We start from the raw sequence: 12103 nt of genomic DNA on the forward strand, positions 1-12103 counted from the left end.
CTCAACACCGAATACCCAATCCTACTTCTTGTACAGAAGGTTTCGTTTTTACTGTAGAGATTTCAATTTAAGCTTTGAGTTCAATTTTTCTCTGCCTTCACATTGAATACCCAATACCTCGTGCACATGCACACACCTGCCCCTTGCACAGAAGGTTTCTTTTTTGTTTGTTTTTTTAACTATCCTTTCTATGCAAGGATGATCAATCGCCTCTGTCTCTTCCTAGTCATGTCCCTATTACAGAAGATCCTGTTCCAATAAATGATTAGTATGTGCAGAATGCATTAAAATGAATTATAATAGCAATCCGATCCCCAGTGCCTCAGCAGAACCTTTCCATCACAGGTGACAGCCGGTTCCCTTGGGCTCGGCTCTGGAGAGAGAGCACCAGACCTCAAAACTCAATCCAATAACTTTGTATGAACCTAACCGAGTACACGGAGAGCGCAGTTCTTCCATTGTCTCTGAACTAGGAAAGACATACCTCAAAGGCTGTTCAACAAGCTGGTATACGCAACCTCTTCTGAAATAAATGTAAATGCATTTTTCCATATATTATGTGATTACAGCCTCTATCTGCTTATGGTGCTATGTTTTATTACAGGCCACCAAAAATAATTAGTTGGTGACCCAGAAAACTGATATATAAAATCCTTTTAATCACCAATATGGCTTTCAATTATATAGTGTAAACTTATTAACCTTTTTACTGCTGAGATTTGATTTATGGAATTCCAGCTGCATTAACATTACAGGAGGAGACAGAAAGTATCTCGTATGATGCGTTGGGATTAACAACTGATAGCTGGCTTTGCCATCACAGAGTGTCACAGAGCAAAGGCAACATCCTGCAAGTCCCCAGGGGCTCATTTCTATCAGAGTCGCGTGAAAAGTTTGGTCTGTGGAGTGAGACTGTGTAATTCCTGTCACTTCATATACAACCAGAACACACAGGCCAGTCATGGCTTTCAGAAGGAGCAGGGGTTGTGTGAGCACTTGCCGCATTAATAAACAATGAGGGCAAAGATAGGGCTGCATTTGTACCTCTCCTTACGCCCACGGTCAGGAATACTTGTACATTGAATGGCCACACTTTGGGGAATTCTGCTGCATGGGAATCCTTAACAGCTGCTTTATTCAAACAAAGGTTGAATACAGAGAGCAGGACTATTTGTGAGCGTGTGTTTGCAGAAAACATTTTTCAAACATGTTCTTCTTTCATTTTAACTGGATGGGTATTTCCCCTTTTTAGTTTTAGTGGACTTTTTTTCCCCCCCCTCCCCTGGAAATAAGAGAGTTCCCGAAAACTTATAGATTGATATAAGAGGGTTTGTTCACTTTTTCCTGGTACAAAAACAGCATTTAGTGCTTTGTACAAGGTCTTAGGCATTCCTGGTCATCTTCCCATGGAGCTGAGTCCCTACAGATAATGCAGAGATCAGCAGGAGAGACAAACAGGCCACAGTGAAGCCCTGCTAATTAAAAAGCCAAATTGCTAATCTGAACTAGATGATGCATCAAGATCCAATAAAAGATAGAGGCATCTAAAAAGTAAATACTATCATACCAGACTTGATTGAATCGGCCAAGGATGGGAAGACCTGTATTTTCTAGCCCAAATACCTCATTTCATTCAAGCCTCAAGAATATACACAGAAATAATGAATCTTGCCATAACTTCCAGTCACAGTTCTCCTCCTGTTTCTTGGTGGCTCATTATTTATTGTTTAATGACAATAAAATAGAATAGCAATTAAGATCATTTCTGCTGTGAACACCTAATTACCTCTTTTACAGTCTCAGGAGGACTAAAATAATTAAGAGATTTGGGTCAAAATGGGCAAATAAATATCAGTTTTCAATTTTCAAATCTTACCCTTTTTCAATCTTAAAAACCATTTTACAGTTAACCTATTTTTCAGGAATTTTTAATGTGTAAGCATCCCCAAACGGCACAAAAGAACAAAGCGAAATAACCAACATTCCCCACAAACTGAACCAAACCCTCATCGTTCACTTAGGGTTTTGTTCGTCAAAGTTGAAGAGCTTTGAAAGCTGCAGTGAAGAGAGACTATGCATGTAGGTGCTTTGATAACCTCTGCAAAAGCCATAGTTTTAATAGAAGGGAAATGGCAATATTTGCCATCAACTTTGTCAGGAGTGAATGTTATTGTAGACGACAGTTTCCCGCATTGCCTTGCCCGCAAAAAAGGCAGCCTGGTTCCCTTCAGGTGGTCCTCAGGTCACTATTTCTTTGGAAAACATGATTTTTTATGGTTCACTCCATCCCACGCACTGGGTGAAGACCCCCAGATCCTGACTGCCTTGGTCGTACCTGAACATCCAGCGGATTTATCCCAAGGTCAGCTCTGACATCATCTTCTCCATGCGTTACTTCCATTCAATTCACACCAGCTCCTCCGAGTGCTAATAAGGCCCATCACAGAGATAGCAAGATTTTAAAGCGTATTCTGTGAAACAAGGAGAACAAAAATCAATGGCACTACATAATCCAGTCAGTGCCTTTCTTTGCTCACAAATCTTCATTTGTTCAGCCGGGAAAATTATGAACTGTCTAGAAATAATACAGTAAAGGCAGTCAATGACAATTATAGCATAAAGACTAATAGAGATGGCGGTATGAATCTGGTATGTTCTGTTCTGCTGAAGCCCATTTATAATTTTTAATAAAAACGGTAACACTTTACAATAAGTGGACATCATTTAATGCTCAATTACTATGAAATTCCTTTGGAAATATATATTAAACACAGCAGCTCTGTATTTATACCAGGAGGGTTCCTTGAGATTGATGTTATCACAGTGAATACTAGGGGAATGTCAAGTCCAACACCGGTGCATTCAATATTCTTGCCCTCTGGGTCAGGTATCCTTTCCTCCCCCACTCTGACATTTGCGACTAGTCCTTATCTATGTGGAGAGGAGCCACATGAATTATATACGTGCTGCATTTTTAAAAAAAGAAATTTGCAACACAGGCTGGCAAGGCCTTTAACAATGATTAACTGAGACATTTTTGAATAACAATACAAAAAGGTACAGGTCCTAAAAAGGTAGCTTTCTCTTGAAGGCCAAGAGGTTTCTAAACCCCTGCATTTATAAAACAAGCATTATTTCAGATAAAGCACAAAACCTTTACAGCAGAACTAACTTCAACTTACTGAAGATTTCTCTTAGCAAGAAAAAATACCATAAGCCTTTGTCCTTGACTTGCAGAAGCTCTTATGCTGTAAAATCCTTAGCCCTACCTTAATGTCAAAGTTCACAGGTAGATCTGAATCTTTAAACTTGCTCAGCACAGGTGGGATTAGTTACTCTGCAAAGCAAAGCAGGATCTCCCTGATCTCCTACAGGTGCCTGCATCTATGCTTTCAGGCACAGATGTTAGTGCTGTGACTCACCACCACTCTTTCCTAGCAGGGTGGGGGAGAACTTGGTTGTCTCAGAGGTATTTATAAGGGAAAGTAAGGGGATGTGATCAGTGAAGCAGCAAATTGAACCCTAGCAGGGTATGGCTGGACCTTGCTGAAGAAGCCTTAAACTGGAGGCTCCCACGCTTTGCTTTGCTACAACCTCTAAGAGCAGCTGTCAGCAGCAGAGGCAGCAAAAATGGCTGGGCTTGGAAGTGCAGTTTGGGAGGCTGAATCCAAGGCCATCATTTCTCCCCAGATGTATCTGCAGCCAGGTTCTTATTTGAATACAGTCCCTAATGTGACTTTGTACATAAAATTCTATCGCCTGAGGGGGGTAGTTAACTGGCTCCCATAGGGTGAGGGCGCTGCCATGCGGGGTGCTGCTCTGCTTGCTTCACAGTGAGGACTAACAAGATTAGACAAGGTTTGAAAGATGGAAGGTACCAGGCACAGGTCAGGGGAGTCTTTGGTTTGCAACACTGCTAGGATCCAAAGGAGGAGTACCTCACTTCCCAGACAATAAATACTAGCAATAGTAGGAAGAGGGGCATCCTAAGTGCTCTGCTATAACATTATTCTGTTTAATCTTAAATCATATTTTGCATCCTCTGCTGGAACGCTATTTATCCCAGACCTCTGGGCAGCTTAGACACCTGGCATAATAGTCCATTAATTACTTCAGCATAGGAAATAAATTTTAATATCTTCCTCTCTGACGCTCATTACTAAACACTTCACGCATTTCCAAATACACATCAGTGGTTCATCCTTCTTCCTTTTAGATGTAACGGTCTTTATTTCACTTTGACGTTAATCAACATCTCCCTCAACTCTGGGTGACATGCGATAATGTTTGTACTCTCATCCAGGGTCACCAGTTCATTTAGGAACTCAGGACAGGGTATTTGTATTTTGCTGCACTTCTGTTCTCATTCTGTTAAAGGTGATTACAACATCAAGTTTTGTCCAGTGTTTCAGTACCTGAAGATGAAAGGTGGTATGAGGTATAATGGTAGCAGGTCAGCACTTTCAATAAGCATCCATCTGTAAACAAGTCCCTTAAAATATTGCAGCAGCGTGAAAGCAAGCTGCATCCTAATTGGGTAGAGTGAAAAGCCATAGGGCTTATAAATATAATGTGTAGGTGATCTGTCTTGCCAAAAAAGAGGAGGTTCGTTATGGGAAGGACACATTATCCTTTTCTCTTCCTATGATTCAGCATGGTAAGTAGTCATTCCTAATTGGCTTACAGCTTAGTATGAAATATTAGGATGCCACACAATGTGATGACACAGCTGGATTCCTAAGGGAAGCCAAAGAGTGATCTGAGAACAGAAGAGGGACAAGAGCAGATGCAAGTCTGAAAAAAAAAAATAGTTGTAGCTTACAGAGTAGCATGTCATTCTTTATCCTCCTCCTCCCGCGTACAGCATGCTGTGTACGGCACACCACTCTCCCGGTAGAAAGGCAAGAGACCTGTCATTTCAGAGTTCCTAAATAAAACGTGGGGAAAAAATGTGATTGCTGGGAGTATTGAAACAGGAAGAGGCAAGCAGGCTGAATAAATCTGGGCAATAGCTGCCTCATCATGAAAAATACACTGCACAAATTTCACCTCTCTTTGTGCGTCAGATGATGATTTCCTCAAATTTATTCTCGACTGGAAAGAATTTGCCAAATTACCTAGTCATACAATCTGTGGGTCACTCGCAGAAGTTCGGCAGTCGGGAGACAAACCGTTTGAGTAGACACCCAGGTCGTATGCTGGGAGCTTGTTTCCTGGGCCTGGCCTTGATTCAGGAAGGTAATTAAACAGCTGCCCACCTGAAGTCAATAGGGCTATTCACATGCACTTAAATGCTGCTGACGCCAGGCTGAGGGGAATAGGCTTCTCAGGGGGAGATTTTAACTGCAAATACTAGTGCTATTTCAAAATTCACTTTCTACAAAGTCCTTCTCCTGCAGTCAGCTGAAATTAGCTATATCCACTGTTGTGCTTGCCAGGAAACTTGATAGAATATTGCCCAAAGTGAACATAAAGGAGAAATAAACACAGTAGAAATTAATAACAGGAGTTCAGACCAGTAGGTTGCAGAAGATGTGTTATAAATTTCATCCAGCTGTAATGCAAATTCTGCCAAATGAGTGGGAACATCTCCCTTTTTATATCACTGTTTCACTACATATTAATAGCAACCAGTTACTGATGCGGTACTAAAATATTAATGATATGGTCATAAACCTGAATCAGTGCCTAACTTGGCAGAACAACGTAGGGCAACTTTTCAATCACGTGTGAACAAAACCAGTTTTCAGAAACCATTTTGTTACTGCGAGACCATGTGAGCAGAAGTAATTGCATGGCTATTTTAGGCACAACGATTGTTAGTCTTCCTTGGAAAATCAACAGCCCCGTTGAGGTGTACAGTATGGGTGCCCAGATATTTATGCTAGGCCGAGAGAATCTCAAACCAGGCAGAAACAAAGTTCATGCAATTAATTAGTAAGATTTCATCTGTGATTTCATCTGCAGCTGGTATGACCGACTTTTATACATACATTAGAGACAATAACCTCAAGACCCTGGGGACTGATTGTTTCAGCAGGATTTAGCTCTTTATTCTGGACTGAGCTGGAATGTGCTCACCAAGTAAGGCAAGATATTCCAAAGCAAAACCCAGAGCTTTTGCACCTGCCTGATATAAGAGCAGGTGAATTTATCAACTCTGCATTGTATCACCTGGGACCACAACAGAAATGTGGGGACATTAAAAGGATTTAAAAGTCAGAAGCTCCTCTTGTACCGTTTATGTTTTCCAGTCTGCTACCCAAGCCATCCTACTCAGGACAACCAGGAGCAGCTGCCAGCTAAACAAGGCAGCCTTTGGGATGCTTGATTGGATCTGTAAAAGAGGAGCAGGTCTTGAAATCTCCTTGCCTCTCACTTTAGCTACAGTCCAGCAGAACTGGGCTGGTCCATTCTATTGTTCACATTTGTGCCTTTCTATGAAGATGGGGCCATATATCTAAGCTCCTTTCAAAAGCCTTAAATTGAAGCTACAAATTAAGGCGAGTAAGGACAGACACAGAAGGATTCTGTGTACTCTGCACAATTCCCAACAGCAGCTAGCACCCCAGGAAAAGCTGGCATACTAAAAGAATATTTTATTTCTGCATTTCCACAGGACACAGCTAATGGCTCACACTCATGGCTAGCATCACTCTTCCCCTGCCCCCCCATCAGGATCCAAAAGAGGCACTGGAGGAAACTCATATATAGCTGATGTTTTATGTAGGTGTATCAACACTATAACCAAGATCTTTGCTTTAAAGGTCTTTCACTGCTTCTTCTCTGAGTCATTGGTGCACAAATAAGCCGACTGTGGTCATGACTGAGGACTGAGTTTTCCATTTAGAAGTGCAGAGAATGGCATGAAATTTATTATGTCACAAAAACGAAGGGTCCTTTTCTTCTGGCTTTCTACTGCAGTCACATAAATGAGGGCCCAAAATACCACTGAGATATCACTTAACATTGTTAGCACCTGGGAGGCAGGTCCGATCACTGCGACAATGTCTTTATTATTTGCTGACCAGAGTCACTGCAGTCACAGCAATGATAATCTTTCTTCATTATATCTGCAAACAGATGCCACCGAGGTGTGACTGACAATCATCCCTTTCAGAACAAGTGATCATAGGGTTTCCGTTGCTCTCACATGCATTGGCTCCTTGTTTATTAATGATATGGTTGAAATTTTAGTGTTGCTTCTGCTCAGGTGGGAGACAGCAAACATTTACTTGGTTGACACCTGTCATTAGGAAAGCTTCTCCTCCAACTCAAGTAGTAAATAATGCAGTCTTACTGCAAACCAAGTTGCCAAACAAAGAAATGTTTTTGGTTTACAAGTTACTAGAGCAGGAGAAAAATTGCCTGTGTTTTGAAACTTGTTCTAGCAAGACACTGGAAACACATCAACCAGCATGAGAACCTCTAGGTAGTCATTCATTTCTGGTCTCAAACAACCAGCTTCTCAGTTCCTACCAGAGCGAATGGCAAATGCAGTATTTCAGGGCTCCTTCACGTACCAAAGCAATCAGCACTAGTGAAACACCAGGAAGACAGTTATACCTCCAGACATACCTACTCCTTGGACAAAGTCTATGGTCAGCTCAGCTCCCATTCATCTCTTAGATCTTCTTTCTCTCTCTTTTTTCTGTGACAAAGACCAATGGAGGACAGTGAGGAGAAAGATAAGATCCTCTCAGACTCTCTCCCATACGTGGCACAAGGTGCACATGACCGTAGATGGGTCTGTGGAGGCTACGGGGCCTGCAGAGGTGCCGTGGTCAATCTGCATCTTAAAACTGTACAAAGCAGCTCCCACAACAACTCCCACATCTAAAGCCTACTCTAAAAAAACAAAAAAAAAATTGTCTCTTGGAAGAAGACAAGTCAAACATAACTTGTTCCTTTATTCTTTTTCTCTCCTACCATGCTTTACAGAGGATTGTTTCATCTCATTCTTCTGTTTCCAAGAAAGACCTTTCTAAATCCTCAGGCAATATTCAGAGCAGGCAGATTTTGCTTTGAGTGTTCAAGGCTGAGCTGAACAATTAAAAAAAAAGAAGGTTACAATACATTTTAAACCAAATACCCCATAGTATAAAATCTCAGAGGTCATTCTAGAAGAAAAATATTTTTTGTTAACAAGTAAATGCAAAGAAATGATAACAGGGATTCAGCACAACCCCCTTTCTCATGTGTCCTGTGGGATTTTCTGCATTGTTCTCTCGGTTTAAAGGGTTCAAAATGCAAGGGTAAGGCTGCTGAAGTCCTAGACATGTGAGTTCTGTTCTCTAGCTGGAAATGAAGTGCCGCAGATTGCACAAAATTCTTCCCAGCTGTTTTGCCTCCCCACATTTTTGTCCTTTTTCACTCATGAAAGCTACAAATTCTCTCCAGCCACAGACTTTCTCCCAGCATGCGATGCACCACAGGGCCCCACAATCTTATCCGAGGCTGTTTGGGCCCAGCTGCAATGTAAACAGTCTTCACCACTGGGACTCCCTTACAGGGTTTAGAGCCTCTCTTTGCAACAGCAAATTTCCAGTGAAGTACAACTGCTTCCTCAAGGTGAGTGTTCCCTAAGGCCTCAGGAATCAGAGCTGACATAACGTGAAATTTGCTTCCCCCTTTACCAACTCTGGCTAAATAAACTCATCTTCTGTACAGTAGGACACACTTTATTTTCCTGTCCTTCATTTTCTTCTCCCTCTTGTTGATTCCAAAAGGAGACCACATAGACCAACCATCACAGCCAATTTGATTTCCAATTTTCTGGGTAGCTTTGCAATCACACTCCATTTGTCACCTGAATGCAGTATCGAATTTGCAGCCTGGGTGTGAATGACTTCTGGAATTATCTCCCTTGGACAAGACACCAAAGCAATTCAAAAGCAAGTAAACAGAATGCAGAAATACCCCTGAATAGGATTATGTCAGGTTTCTAAATCCTAATCCTGTTACTTCAGCAGCTATCCATTTCTCTTTTCCTTCTTCCCTTCTGGCTAATATTTTCCTACCCAGAACTCAGTTCAGCATTGCCACAACAATCAAATATATTCTGTAAAGCTACTAGGACTGCACGACCATTTAGAGCTTGGCAAGCTGTATTGTAACACCAAAATATGTTCTTGACAACCGCTGACCCCAAAAGCTGATGTGATCAAATACATACCCCCATGAAAGAAAAAATAAGATCGTAATCAGTTTTACCATTTTAAGGAAAATAAATCCTAATCCTTTGCCGTTCTGTGGTATTCCTCTAATTGCTGTTTCCTTACACATTCAAACATCTACAATTTGGTTCTGTTGTTTGAACGTCACTTGGAATCAAATCAGTGTTGTGGATACAACGTCTTTGAACCTTTTAGTCCAGCTGTGAACTTTGGGCTTAATCCTTTAGGGCGCCCTCATCTAGCAAGCTTTAATGTATATTAAATTTTCTAAAAGGAGAGTGAAAGTGGTCAAAGCGAGATAGCGCAAGATTCTGTGTTTCATAAATTAATAAGCATCACCAACTGCATTGCTTGACCCTTTAAACTCTGTGAAATTAATATAAGTAGACAACCAAAGTGCACTTGGCCCCTGAAGAGCCTTGGAAGTTCACTTAAGCAATCCAAGTTTCCTTAAAGTTTTATAAGCCAGCTTTTAAAGCAAGTCCTTTGTACTTATTACTGGTGACAGTGAGCATTACAACAGCCAATGAACCTTTGCTGACTTCCGACCCCAATATGGTAGAGCACAGTTATCAAGGGAAATATCAGAATCAAAGCTTGTATATTACATTGAGGTCCTGACTCTTGAAAGAGCCCCCCATAGACTCTTCAGAGCACGTCAGTGAAATAAACAGCTAATATTCTCAGACATCTACTTACGATGTACGGATATTATTGTTTACTTAAGCACTTTTGGCATAATAGCACACACCCCCCGCAATAAAACCTGAAGTATCTTATGATAAAGCTGTGGTACTCTCAGTTTTTTAAGATCTTTTATTTAGCCCAGAAAAACACTCCAGTTGGTGGTGGTGAGTCAAGCAACACTAAGTCTTCATCTTAACCGATTAATGGATTTAAATTATTAAATGGCATTAGGTAGGCACGGTGAGGAACACACGGTCTTCTCTTAGCCCTCCATGCAGGATGAGACTGCCTTGAACAATGAGGGGAACGTGTATCCACACCTACTGCATTTTGGCATTAATCTTGCAGTCACTTGTAATACTTGAGTTAGCATCCTGTAGAAATAAGATATCTCACCCTTGCCAGCTGATTATATTTTTCATAATGTAAAAGGTTCTTGCTGAATTATTCAGGTGTTTTTTTTCTGACTGCTTAAAGAAAAAAAAAAAAAAAAAGAGAGACAGAAAAGCTAAGGCAGCCAGGTATCTAGGAATAAACAGGCTGGCAGGCAGTGGTGCCCAGTATTAGTAATTATTATTGGACTGTAAAGTCCAGTTAATGATGTTGTTTAGGCTAAACTGTTCAAAAGGGCAAGCAGAGTTTCAAAAAAACAGGTGATGAGAAATCACACGATTATCTGCTGAAGGGCATCAAACTCCCATTGCAGGTATCACCCCCCCAACAGTGAAGTCAGGGAAGGCATTTGTTATCTGTTCTCTCCACCTGTTTAGAACATTTGGGTGAAGCTTTTGGGGATATTTAATGATACCGGTTTCCATTTGTTCATCTCATTTGTCTGCCTAGATCTGAACACTGACAGAGACAACAATATCACGGCATGGAGAAAATAAGTATATAAACATATATACACATTTTATACACATACTGTACACAATTGTATGTAAGAAATTAAACCCAAATAGAAAGCAGAATTCAACTATCAGGAAATAATTGATGAAATTTCTTACCGGAAACACAGATAACAAGAAGCAGCTGGGAAAATGAGATACTTTCGAGGAATGTGGCTCACAGCTTCCACGCGAAATGAATGTTAACAGCGACGGCCTGGTGACAGTGCTGAAGTCCCTGCCAGGCAGATGTCTACCCTAAGAACAGTGAAGTTCATTTAGCAACTCCCTGATTATCAAGTATAAATTGGACTGTAAGTGAACCTTGAAATATTTTGGGTCTATTCTGACACGTTGCTCCAATTCAGATTTTTTTGTGAGTGTAACCAAGCAATGATTATTGAAGATGGAATCATGTGAATTGATTGTTATCGATACCACAGCTAATTAGAATGTATCTATATATACACCTATGGCCATCTACAGTGGTATTAGTGGTTTAATTGCATGGACCAACACTGAAGGAAATGAAAGCATATTCAAATAAATCCCATGCACTTACTGGCCACATAGTCTAAGGAGCCACCCTAGAGCAGCATAAGCAAACATAACAAAGTTGTTGACATGAGAGAAAACAATTTCTACGTTCAGGACGCCTTCATTTGAAGACCAGTCACTCATGGGCTGGTTGCTGCCCTTCCTCAGAGCTATCACTCTTCTTGCTTGCAAGCGGATCACCAGCTGGTGTCAGGAGGGAATGTCCGCAAGGAATAGAATAGGGCATTCTTTAAGAGAGGTGACAAAAGAGGTCTGCGTGTCCCTCCAAGGAAGGAACGCCAACTTTGTAAATCCCAAATCTTCAACACCAACTTGAGAAGGTGGCTCTGGTAAATGCTGATTTAGCACTGGTAAAATAGACTCTGCATAAGACAGACTGTAGCCCCTCACTAGCTCTCTTTTTGAGAAAACCATCTGTGTAAATCTATCTGAAGTGGAAGCGAGACAGAGCTCTCCCACTATGAAAGTTGCTTTCCTTACTTGGAACAGTCGAGCACTGGAAAACCTGCAGGAGCTTGGAGATGGGATATTAATTTGTTTTCCACCTTTCTCCGGGAGATTTTTCAGGCTTACAAAGCTGATGAATGAGCACTGTCTACCCAGCTCCCATATTCCTTCAGGTCTGTGACACATCTTTGTTTTTTGTTTCCTTGGATCAGAAAAGTTTGCTGAGTCTGGGTGAGCCTCAGAACTGCCATCCAAGTCACTAAGGTCTTCTCCAGACCATGTTTCATTAGCCAGCTGGAAAAGAAAAGCCCTTTTTATCAAATCCCCTGGGGCTAAGTCATACTGAAA

At 41.2% G+C, this 12103-nt stretch overlaps 1 long non-coding RNA gene across 1 annotated transcript in view; it reads right to left on the reverse strand.

The window, feature by feature from the left end:
* The window catches only part of LOC142603424 (uncharacterized), a 96381-nt gene extending 88336 nt beyond the window's left edge, over nt 1-8045 (reverse strand). Inside the window, exons 1-3 of the long non-coding RNA XR_012837350.1 lie at nt 7930-8045; nt 7579-7651; nt 2336-2471 (exon numbers count right to left, since the gene is read on the reverse strand). This is a non-coding gene — a long non-coding RNA (uncharacterized LOC142603424). The remainder of the gene's footprint in view (nt 1-2335; nt 2472-7578; nt 7652-7929) is intronic.
* Nucleotides 8046-12103: the final 4058 nt, after the last annotated feature.

The sequence above is a fragment of the Balearica regulorum genome, chromosome 12 (genome assembly GCF_011004875.1).
Source record: "Balearica regulorum gibbericeps isolate bBalReg1 chromosome 12, bBalReg1.pri, whole genome shotgun sequence".
Lineage (NCBI taxonomy): Eukaryota > Metazoa > Chordata > Aves > Gruiformes > Gruidae > Balearica > Balearica regulorum.